The sequence below is a fragment of the Pinus tabuliformis genome, chromosome X, assembly GCF_031772625.1.
Source record: "Pinus tabuliformis cultivar Carrire ecotype Pingquan chromosome X, CPIR1, whole genome shotgun sequence".
In the NCBI taxonomy this organism is placed as follows: domain Eukaryota; kingdom Viridiplantae; phylum Streptophyta; class Pinopsida; order Pinales; family Pinaceae; genus Pinus; species Pinus tabuliformis.
Genome location: NC_142308.1, coordinates 872,674,522 through 872,686,338, shown reverse-complemented (window position 1 = coordinate 872,686,338; position 11,817 = coordinate 872,674,522).

Here is an 11,817-nt window from a genome sequence, read left to right as displayed (position 1 = left end):
TAATGATAAGGACAAGTAGACTCATAAAGAAAAATCTTGTAGTTGTAAGGATGAAGAAAAGTAAGAAGAGGAAGAAGAACTCTCAGATAAAGAATTTTCCTACCTCATGCGGAAAATGAGAATAGGTACGGGAAAATTCAAAGGTAAAATTTCATTAATATGTTTTGACTATGGTGAGGTTGGGAATTTTGCAGCCAAATGTCCTCACAAAAATGAGGCTGTTATGAATGGAAAGAAAGGCCCTAGGAAGTTCAACAAGCAAGGTGTTGGTAAGGTAAATCCCCTCTGCGGACAGAGGCGATCCCACTAGCCTATCACAGAACTAGCCACAAACAAACCACGCTGCTACGCAAGTTCCTAGTTATGCATCAAAGGTGAATCAAGAAGACTAACCTGGAGTCCAACGCTATGATTGAAGCAGAGTTGATATCCTCGCTCCCTTGCTCCAACAGATCATGACGAATACCTGCACATGCAAAGGAAGAGACAGATACCAACATAAAAACTACCAAGGCACAACTATATTTCAGTCAGAAAGGAAATAAATCAACATATCACCATGATAGATAATGAGATTGGAACTATAATAGCAGTCGCTCATCAATTAATAAACAGGAAAAGTTACAACCATTGTTCTGACGTCGACCCTTCTCCTGGCTGGGCGAGTAACTATATGTGTCTTGACATGCATCTCTTCTCCGGCAGCATAACCTCTCTAGCACTCACTAGCATTCCTCCATAAACTCAACATCTAACACTCCATGACCAATAATCATCACTACTATCACTCAATCACCAAATCACTAGCATAACACTAACACCAACACTCTCTCCCTCTCCCCCAATGCATAATGACAAGCTTATATAGATGAAGAAGGGAGGAGGATGCGATGAACCGGGACACCTTTCGTGGAATTAGCAAAAGCCATAAAGATGGATAAAGCTCGACAAAAAACTGATTTTCTATCCTCAGAAAAGCTCCATGTAATGAAGGAAACAACAGTCGGATGTGCATTAAGGCAAAAAGCACGACTAAATTTGGTTGGCGCGACTGTTGCTCTAAGATAGAGCGCCAATGGTCACGCCCTCTTTTGAAGATCTCCATCATTGGCGCGGGTAGGATACTGTGGACTTGCGCCAATGGAAAAAGAGCACTTTTTAGGGATGATCTGCAGAAGGTGTCTCCAGGGAACATGGAGTACATACTCAGGGGAACATAATGCAAGTGTTTTTAGCCCTTGTCACTTCTTATAACTCCCAAAATGAGTCCTCTAAGGTACGACAAGAGGAGTAACAGGGATGGTGACAAATTACTGTGTAACAGATGCCCCCTAAAGCATGAAGTCCGAGAGGTGGAGAGGAGTGAAATGCTTTACTAGAACGCACATAAGAGCACACAAGAGCACATATAGTTATTGCCGCCGAGGAGCTGTATTAAGAGACATGACTGATAGTTCAATTACATGATGTACGTGGCATGGTCGCAGCCATCCATAAGAGAGTACATAAATAATCTGGATCCATAGTATGGACGCAGCCATCTGGTTAGGATCAATGAACTGACTCAGGTATGGTCGCAGCCATCCAGTGAATGAGTCAAGTACCAAGAATCACGCCTGGATTACGACAGACACAATCCAGGGTCTTGCGCTCCATCTCGACCTGAACAAGAGTACAAGTCCAAGCATGTGAATATATGAGCTGAAGTCGAACATGCATGAACATCGCCTGATTACCAGTCAATAATGGAAACTGTTAACAGACGCGAGAGGTACCACCAATAATGACAATGGCCCTCAAGGTACTATAGGTACAATCTATGGCGTGTGAATTAATGAGCTGAAGTCGAACACCCGTAGAATCATTCGATCGGAGGCCAATGATGAAAACCTCACGTCGAACACGAAGAACCTGCCATTGAGGCATGCAGGCTCCAAGGCACCAGAAGGGAGTCTCTAGGTCAACTTCCTGGATAACGATCTGAAGTCGACAGGGAGTGACCTTGATCGAAGGTGGGCCATAATGTTTCCCACATCATCGACACGAGACAGAGAGATAATGTCATGAATCAAGATTGTGCGAACTATCAGAGGGAGGTTGTTTATTTGCAGAGGTCAACTTCTCTTGAACATATCGGCGGCACATTAACGGAATTGGCAGTATTTGACATCAATGTATCAAAGGTCATTATGACGAGGCAATGAGTGAATGAGAGGTCAAATAGGGTACCCAAATCCATGGAAGCAAGTGAAAGATATGAGATGAAATATCCCCACCCTGGACACGAAAGCAAAAAGTGCCATGTTCAAGAGCGACATACTGCCGTTACGGTAACAATTATGGTTCAAAAATTTTATTTTCCCCCACCATTTCTGGCGAGTACCCCAGTTATTTTTAACAAGCTTGATGGGGATAGCATATGCTTGTGTTGTGACAAAATCCGATGTCATTAAGTTTTAACGAGTCTGACAAAGGAAGAACTCGGCGTCTTTTCTTGTTTAGAGAGTTTGAAAAGACAGCAGAAAAGGAAACTCCAGGGATGTCCTTTTTCGTACAGTTGTGTCTCTCGGGCCCAAAAAAGTATAAAATAATACCCGAAAGAACCGCCCGATCATTACGATCGAGGAGTACTTTTCATGATTAGTGACTTCGAACTAAAAAAGTAAAAAAGCGGTCAAAACCACGTCGTTTCGTAACCACTAACGAGTTTGAAACGACAAAAACCCGGTAATCTTTTTATGTTTTAACGGTCGACAAAAAGAACTTAACACGACCGCCCCTTATCACCATTTAACGAGTCAAGAGGAGCGACTCGGCAATCTTTTCCTCTTTAAATGGTCAGAAAAGAGCTGAAAGCGGACCTCCATTTTTATTTTCTTTAACGAGTCAAAAAGGGAAAAATACTCAGCAATCTTTTCATATTTTACGAGTCAGAAAAGAGCGTAAAGGCGACTCGTCCTAAAGGAACGAGTGGTATAAGGGATAGCAACTGGTTCCGGTAATGGTGGAACTTTACTTGAAACACGTAAAGGTTAAGAGGCTGGCTAATAAGACCACTCATCGCTGCGGTTCCTCAGGAAAGGAGAAACAACCAAGTGAAAGCATATGATCGGCCAAAAAGATAGTAGCGATGGAATGAAACAACCAGGGCTCATCTAGCAGAATTTTAGCGGATAAAAGGCAATCACGGGATGTAAATGGGTTCATTTTTACACAAGCTTGAACCATGGAGAACTTTGCTTGTTAAAAAAAAAAAAAATTGTTGCATGCCCCCAGCATGATTATACCAATCGAGGTACATGCCCCCCAAGCTTCATGGCATTCACGGAGTGGATGGAATGAAGGTTTACTTGGAAAGACTCGATTGGAGGATGCCCCCAGGCTTCAGTCACGCGCTCGGGTGAGCTGCCGTCATCAGAATGACGGGGTGGGTGCTGGGGCATTTCCTGTGGAAATAAGACCATTTAGGAATGGCAAATGGCTATATGTGAAGTGTGAACTGGGGAATGAAAGTTGGTCTACGACTTTGATCGTTCTTCCTTCATGCGGAAAACACATCACTCTGAAGAGTGAGGACACAATATCACGTATGCGATAAATATAGTCTCGTCCAAGGAGTAAATTGTAATCTAACGGACCTTGGACTACCATGAGACCCATTTGGATAGTCTTCCCTTCTAACGTGATAGGTACATTGGGAAGAATGCCTAAAGGTCGAGTGATTTCTCGATGGAAACCTACAAGGCTTCTCATCTCAGGCAGAAGCAGTGGGGAACCAAGTGCTTCCCAAGCTGTTGAAGAAAGGATACTAACAGGAGATTCTTCATCAATAATTGTACCAGCCATGACCATGCGATAGACTTGAACTATAATTCGAAATGGTATGGAGGCTGGTAACCGAGGATTGACTAGTTGATCCCAATTAAAGGAAATAACTAGGTTGCTCGGAGGTGGGACTGGATAGACAGCCGGATATGCCTCTAATGGGCTTTCTTCCTGTTGTGAAGAAATGAGAGGGATGCTCACTTGATCATTAACGTCTATGTCAATGAATATAATTTGGACGGTGGGTTCGTCATTCTTGGCAGTGATAACATCATCTGAGGAGGTAACTTCTGAAGGCGAAACCGGGTCACTTGTAATCCGGACCGTTTGACTGTTGTCTGGTTTGGATTCAGATGTAGGATCATCTAGGGGTGGAAGTTCTGAAAGCAAAACCGGGTCACTTGTAATCCGGACCGTTTGACTGTTGTCTGGTTTGGATTCAGATGTAAGAGCAGCTAAAGATGGAACTTCTGTAGGCAAAACCGGGTCACTTGTAAGCTGGACCTTTTGAAAGACCGGGTTACTTGTAAGCTGGAACTGTGGACTTTCGGTTGGTTTGGACTCAGGTGGTTCATCTTTGATGATCAAGTAGTGCGTAGATGATGAATATAAATCACTTGTTCCGACCAGGGACTGGTCTGGAGCAGGCGGAGCACAGGTAGGTTCAGGAAGAGAAAGCTGGACCAAAGAGGAATCATGTTTGATCACTTGGTTAGTGGAGAGACGCTCTGCAGGTGTAACAAGACGCTGATATCCAGCGGGTAGTTGAGGTAAGGAATCTGACAGACTTGCCAAAAGACGGGAAGCTTCATCCATCAGTGGACAAAGGCGAAGGAGATGATTACCTTCACAAAGTCGACAAGGGAAACGAACCTTCCCTTTTCTGTTACCAACTAGTAAGGTATCGTCAAATTGCGACAGCAAGGGGCGAGTCGGGTCACGGGACCATATATCTAGGATCTTGGGAATGCCAGGACAATCAGAAAGAAAATGGTCCCCTTTGCATAATCGACAAGGAGACCGGAGCTTCCGCAGAGGAGCAGAAGGTGGTTCCACTTCTGATAGCTTCGTGGTAGATACGACCTTTCCCTTAGGAGACTTCTTCTTTTTGGTCTTCTTCTTCTTCTTCTTAGCCACCTGGTTAGTGAAATCCAAGGTTTCACCAGGCGAAGTAGAAGATGAGGACGCAGCAATAGGCGAAGAAGGGAAGGGGTCCACCTTAGAATCAACATGGTGTTGTTCGGGTGGAGGAGGTGGTGGTGGGACAGGAGTCATCACACTTGAGACCACTGAGTTTGAAAACAACCATACGGGTAAACCAATGGTCAACCCAGGCAAAGACAATGTTGCGATATACTGAACACCAACATTTCCAACAGAAGGAAATGGGCGAGGGTACCCATCAGGAGGAACACCTTGGCCGGTGGGCACCGGAAAGGTTGCCATTGAACGAGGAATAACCCTACTCAAGCTAACGCAAACAAAATCTAATTGGGTAGATGTTATCGTGGCCAATAAATTTTAAGACACTGAACTTGACCTTTTCATTTTTTGAGAGTCGAGAAAAGGGTAAAAGATGACTCTAGTCTCCTTCGAATATTTAATGAGCACGAAGTGACAAGACGCTCATAGGCACCTTTTCGTTTAGGGAGTCCGAAAAGGATCAAAAGTGACTGCTCTGGAATTCTAGGTAGAGGGTGTGCCAAACTTTTCGCAAAACCACAGAATACTTTTTAGGGTACAGGTGGTCGATCTTCGTGAATGCTGTGTTCACTGCATTGCGAATCGTAGGGCAGCTGACACGGCTTCCTATGGATAAAGGCTTTATTCCTATAGGGGTCTCCCAATATATACTCGACGGTACGTGGGAGCACAGTCCATATTGGCAGCTACCGTTTCACCGTGGAGGAATCACCCAACCACTCGACGATAAACTACCAGGTTTAACGACGCCGGAACACGTCTCTAACCTAGACCTCTAGAGTGTTTGCATTATGTTCCAATGCGTTGTTATGTTCATTGAGTTCATTTTAAAGTTTATCTTTGATTATGTTTCAGTTTTTTGGTCCTACCGTATGTGATATCTCGAACACTTCTTACATGCAAACTATATGCCGAAATTAAATCATTTGATTCTATGAATTCTATCTACAGGAGGGTTGAGATCTTTTTCACAAACGAAATGATCACTTCAACAAAGAACAAAGATCCTAATGCAGCTAATAACAAGAAACGAAATTTTGTCTTTTTTCTTTTCAATAGCAACAAATAACAATAAATGCTAACTACTATAATGCAAGAGATTTTTTGTTTTTCTTTCCTTTAAGATGGCATGATGCATGAAAACAAATTCTAAGAGATATGCACAATCCAAGTTCAGTCAATGAAATAGAACCAATTCTAAAACACAAAATGAACCATGCAAGCAAGGAAAAACACAAAAACTAGTGAACTTCAAAGAGGCTAGAAGTGAAGTATTCAGAGTATAGAAGATCAAGCTTTAACAAAGCACTGGATAGGTGTAGAACAATCAACAAGCTGACTGGATGATCAAGAGACCGAAACTTCCCACAGAAGGCTAGACATGCAAAGTCACTGGAAATAAGCAAACAGCTGAGGGATACAGGCTAAAACCAGTCAAGCAGAGGTTCAACACAGTTCCAGAGGCTGAAAGAGATATATAAAGAGACTGAATGAGCTTTCCACCCACACACAGGCAAAATTTACAGAGCTGGCGCGACTGTCAGCCTGCAACTTGCGCTGCCACAGAATTGGCGCGAGTTGCTTTTGAGCAACGTGCGCCAACTGGCGCGACTGTCAGAGAAATAACCGCGCCAATTAAGCTTGCCAACTAAAAAGATAAAAGATACGACCTCAGGTCGGGTTGACAGTGCTCAGATGGGTCAAACAGTAAAGAATCAACTCAAAACTGACTCAGGAAGCTCATGCACTCAAGCAAGCAGAAGAAAATTAACATGCAAGACAGAAATCAAAGAGTTACTCCCCAGTGGAGTCGCCAATTTGTTGGTAAGGTAAATCCCCTCTGCGGACAGAGGCGATCCCACTAGCCTATCACAGAACTAGCCACAAACAAACCACGCTGCTACGCAAGTTCCTAGTTATGCATCAAAGGTGAATCAAGAAGACTAACCTGGAGTCCAACGCTATGATTGAAGCATAGTTGATATCCTCGCTCCCTTGCTCCAACAGATCATGACGAATACCTGCACATGCAAAGGAAGAGACAGATACCAACATAAAAACTACCAAGGCACAACTATATTTCAGTCAGAAAGGAAATAAATCAACATATCACCATGATAGATAATGAGATTGGAACTATAATAGCAGTCGCTCATCAATTAATAAACAGGAAAAGTTACAACCATTGTTCTGACGTCGACCCTTCTCCTGGCTGGGCGAGTAACTATATGTGTCTTGACATGCATCTCTTCTCCGGCAGCATGACCTCTCTAGCACTCACTAGCATTCCTCCATAAACTCAACATCTAACACTCCATGACCAATAATCATCACTACTATCACTCAATCACCAAATCACTAGCATAACACTAACACCAACACTCTCTCCCTCTCCCCCAATGCATAATGACAAGCTTATATAGATGAAGAAGGGAGGAGGATGCGATGAACCGGGACACCTTTCGTGGAATTAGCAAAAGCCATAAAGATGGATAAAGCTCGACAAAAAACTGATTTTCTATCCTCAGAAAAGCTCCATGTAATGAAGGAAACAACAGTCGGACGTGCATTAAGGCAAAAAGCACGACTAAATTTGGTTGGCGTGACTGTTGCTCTAAGATAGAGCACCAATGGTCGCGCCCTCTTTTGAGGATCTCCATCATTGGCGCGGGTAGGATACTGTGGACTTGCGCCAATGGAAAAAGAGCACTTTTTAGGGATGATCTGCAGAAGGTGTCTCTAGGGAACATGGAGTACATACTCAGGGGAACATAATGCAAGTGTTTTTAGCCCTTGTCACTTCTTATAACTCCCGGAATGAGTCCCCTAAGGTACGACAAGAGGAGTAATAGGGATGGTGACAAATTACTGTGTAACACAAGGCAAGAAGAAATGGTTTAAGAAAAGTTTCTTTACCAAAGAAGATATTTCCTCATCTGAAGAAGACAGTCATAACAAAGAAGAATTCAATGGAAGAGTATTGTTTATGGCCAAGTACAATAAGCAAGAGGCACTTGACGAAGAAGGAGATGAAGAAGAAGAAATGGTTGAGGTTAAATTTCAAAATGAAGTGATCAGGGTTATCAAAGAGCTCAAAGCCGAGAAGAAACATGTCAACACTCTTGAAGTCAAATTGAAGACAAAAAGAGAATAGGTCCTTAATCTTAAAATAAAGGTTGAAGAATACAGGTGAATTTAAGAATCTCTCAGGAAAGAATTAAAGGAAAACAACAAGGAAAGAGAAGAATTGGAAGATGAAATGGTTTCTCTACAAAAGGAAGTAAAACTGGAAAAACTTTTCAAAAATATGCCAATAGTTCAAAGAATTTGGACAAAATCATTAGCAACCAACGATCATACAACAACAAGACTGGTCTTGGTTACAAAGAAAAATTCGAAAAGAAGTCGAGTCCTTATATGAAAATTAAAGAAGATGGATATGCAAAATATACCAAGCAGATAGATCTCTCAGCTAAATCAAGAGATCAAGACCCGCAGGAAGAACCTTAGAACAAAATTCCTCGAAGAAGATTTCCTCCCAGGTACCAACCTATCTTTTATGGTCATTGTTATTCATGTAGAAGGTTTGGACATAGAGTTGCAGAATGTCGCATGTATGTTTGGAATGAATATAATTCTAGGAGATACTTAAAAAATGGATATTCTAGAACTCAACATAATATCAACAAATTTGATCATTTGAGAGATAATGTCGAATGTTACAAATGTAAAAATTTTGGACATATGGCTAGGGATTTTGAAGTTACAAATAGGTGCAACTATTATCGGCAAAACCCTAGAAGAAAATTTGTAGGATCACGAGATAAACACCAAACAAAATCTTCTATGAATAACATCTAATGTTAGAAATGTCATAACTATGGACACATAGATCATAACAACAGGTACAAGATGGAATCAATCATGAATGAAAATCTTGACGATGAGAATAAGAAGGTTTGGAAAGGAAAACATGTACAAGATGAGAAAGAAAATCAAGAAGGCAATAAGGTCCCAACAGTTATGATTTCACGATTCGTAACGGATTGTGAGGAATCAAAAACTGCTCTGGCTAATGACTCGAGTCAAGACGGTCCATTAAATGACACACTATTATGAAAAATTCATCCTATCGACTCCTAGAAATTTGAAGATGAGGAGTCTATGAAAGAGTATATCACACAAGTCTATGATTGACAGACATGTAGTTTGAACAAGATGGTAGTTTCATTACATGTTCAGGGGGAGAAGAATAGTTGAAGTATTACAGATTCAAGAAAGGAAGAACTGACAAGTAATCTCTATCTGAAAGTGGATCAAGACAATCTAACGATTATCGAGATATCTCAGTAGGATAAAGAGATATTCATATATCAAATCAAGTACATCAAGGAAATGTTCAAGAAATTTCAAATGGAAGACTGCATGCCAGTCCTTGCCCCCATGGTAACAGGTTGCAAGTTAAGCTTATAAGACTCATCAAAGGATGTGTACCAAAGTTTGTATAGATCCATGATTGGTAGTCTCCTATATGTGACAGCCTCTCGGACAGATGTGATGTAGGTAGTTGGACAAGTAGCATGATTCCAAGCAGCACCAAAAGAATCTCATATCATTGTTGTCAAAATAATTCTTCGATATCTTAAGGGTACAGTGGAATATGGTCTCTGGTATCCAAAAGGAAATGATATGGTCATCCAAGCTTATACGGATGCAAATTCGGCAGGAAGTGTTGATGATCGTAAGAGTACCAATGGAGCAACATTCTACCTAGGTTGTTCCCTTTTGTCATGATTAAGCAAAAACAATCTTAAATCTCGTTATGCACAACAGAAGTAGAATACATTGTAGCAATAGCTTGTTGTACTCAAGTTGTCTGGATGAAGAAAACTTTGGAAGTTATTCAAGTTAAGTTTGATGAGCCTATTCCCATATTCTGTGATAACACCAGTGCCATCAGTATCTCCAAAAATCCTGTGATGCATTCCAAAACAAAGCACATTCTGATAAAATATCATTTTGTTAGAGAGTAGGTCACCAAAAAGAATATCAAGCTTGAATATGTTGGCACAAAGGAACAAATCACCAACATCTTTACCAAACCATTACCTCATGAAGAATTTGAGTATCTTCTCCAAAAGTTTGGGGTTCTCCCAAGTGCTCACTAGAATCTTTCTCTTATCTAACTAAGTAGAAAGGGGGAGTGGAGGTGTGTATAGGTCCGCAGGATGACAGTTTGTTAGGGGGAGTTACCCTTTACCATTGATGAAAAGGGGGAGAGAAGGTAGTAGGAAGAGGTTTCATGATCATAGGGGGAGTACTTGTTTTTGCATCAATGCCAAAGGGGGAGATCATTGATCAGTGGTTGTCATTGATGTCAACCTAAGCAGCACTAGGGGTTACCTCGATCTTGCATGGGAACTTTGACTTGACAAATTACTATATTATGTAAAGGATCTTCTATATGGATTCTACTCATTGAGATGTTTTCGTTGATAAATGGCACGCCACATAATGCTTCACGGTTTGAGAGATATTCATGTTTGAAGCTAGTAACCCCATTTAGTGGGCTAAAACCCTATGGGGTTGTGGCATGGAACTCATAATTGGTTGTGGTCATTGAATAGCCAATAATTAATAATTTTTTTTCTCCTAAAATCCCTCCAACATTCACTTGTATAGGACCCTCTCAACTCAATAAATTCATATAAATAATGACCCGCATATCCTCCCCTAGTAGGGAGCTTGTGGCTTCAAACAGGTCATTGTGGAATTTTCGCTATAACTTTGTTTCTGTGAAGCTTTAGAAGATGAAATTAAAAAACATTTGAGCAGAAAACTTGATGAACCTCGTGTCCTAATTTCAAATCTTGGTTCACTATATTTTTAGATACATGATCTGAGGATGTTAGGGATTTTGCAGGCTCCCGAATTCCATGTCAAACACATGACGTTTGGAAAATCATCATAACTTTCTCTCTGAGCATTGGATTCAAATTTCGTAAATAGTGACAGAAAGAGGTTGGACTGTAGTTTGTTGGGTATTATTGTCAGTGCTGAAGGTCGCAACAATGATACGTCGTACAAGTTTGCTCCACTGAACCAGTCTATAATCAGGTCATCATGGGCGCTTGGGCATAACTCATTCTTGAAGAATCCAATATTAATCAGACCCATGGGGTTGGAAAGAGGACTCATAGGGCTACCACAAGATGAATTTTCAGACCATGGAAATCCTAAATTACATAGGTACAATAGATTCAATATGGAGCTCCAGAATGCAAGAAAAATCATGCATTCAAGGATAACTACATTAAGGACCACACATCAACAGTCAAGGGTAAGTCTCCTACAACAAGGTATGTATGATTAGTGTTTAAATTTTAATTTTGAGTATCATCTTTGACATATGTTTTTGTAGGACATCGTAAGTATATACAGGGTCTCGGTTATATCTTTATGTCTCTATATGTCACAGTTAGTTTTGATACCACATTTTGGATGTCCTATACTTGATACTACACAATTGATGCTACATATTCTTGATGCTACACCAAGTCTTCTAAATCTATATGATGTTGTAAGTTCATGTTATTTGTCTTGTCATAGTTGATTGAATGGTCTCTGTTGTTGTACTTAGAACTTGGTCCATCACAAGCCTAGGGTCTGTCATCAATTTTTATTATATATATCTTTAGGTCAGTTTTGGATATAGTCTTGCATAGAGTCCATGCCCATATCAAGAGTGTGAGTCTTTTTCTACTTCTGCAACAAGTCAATAAAAAAAGT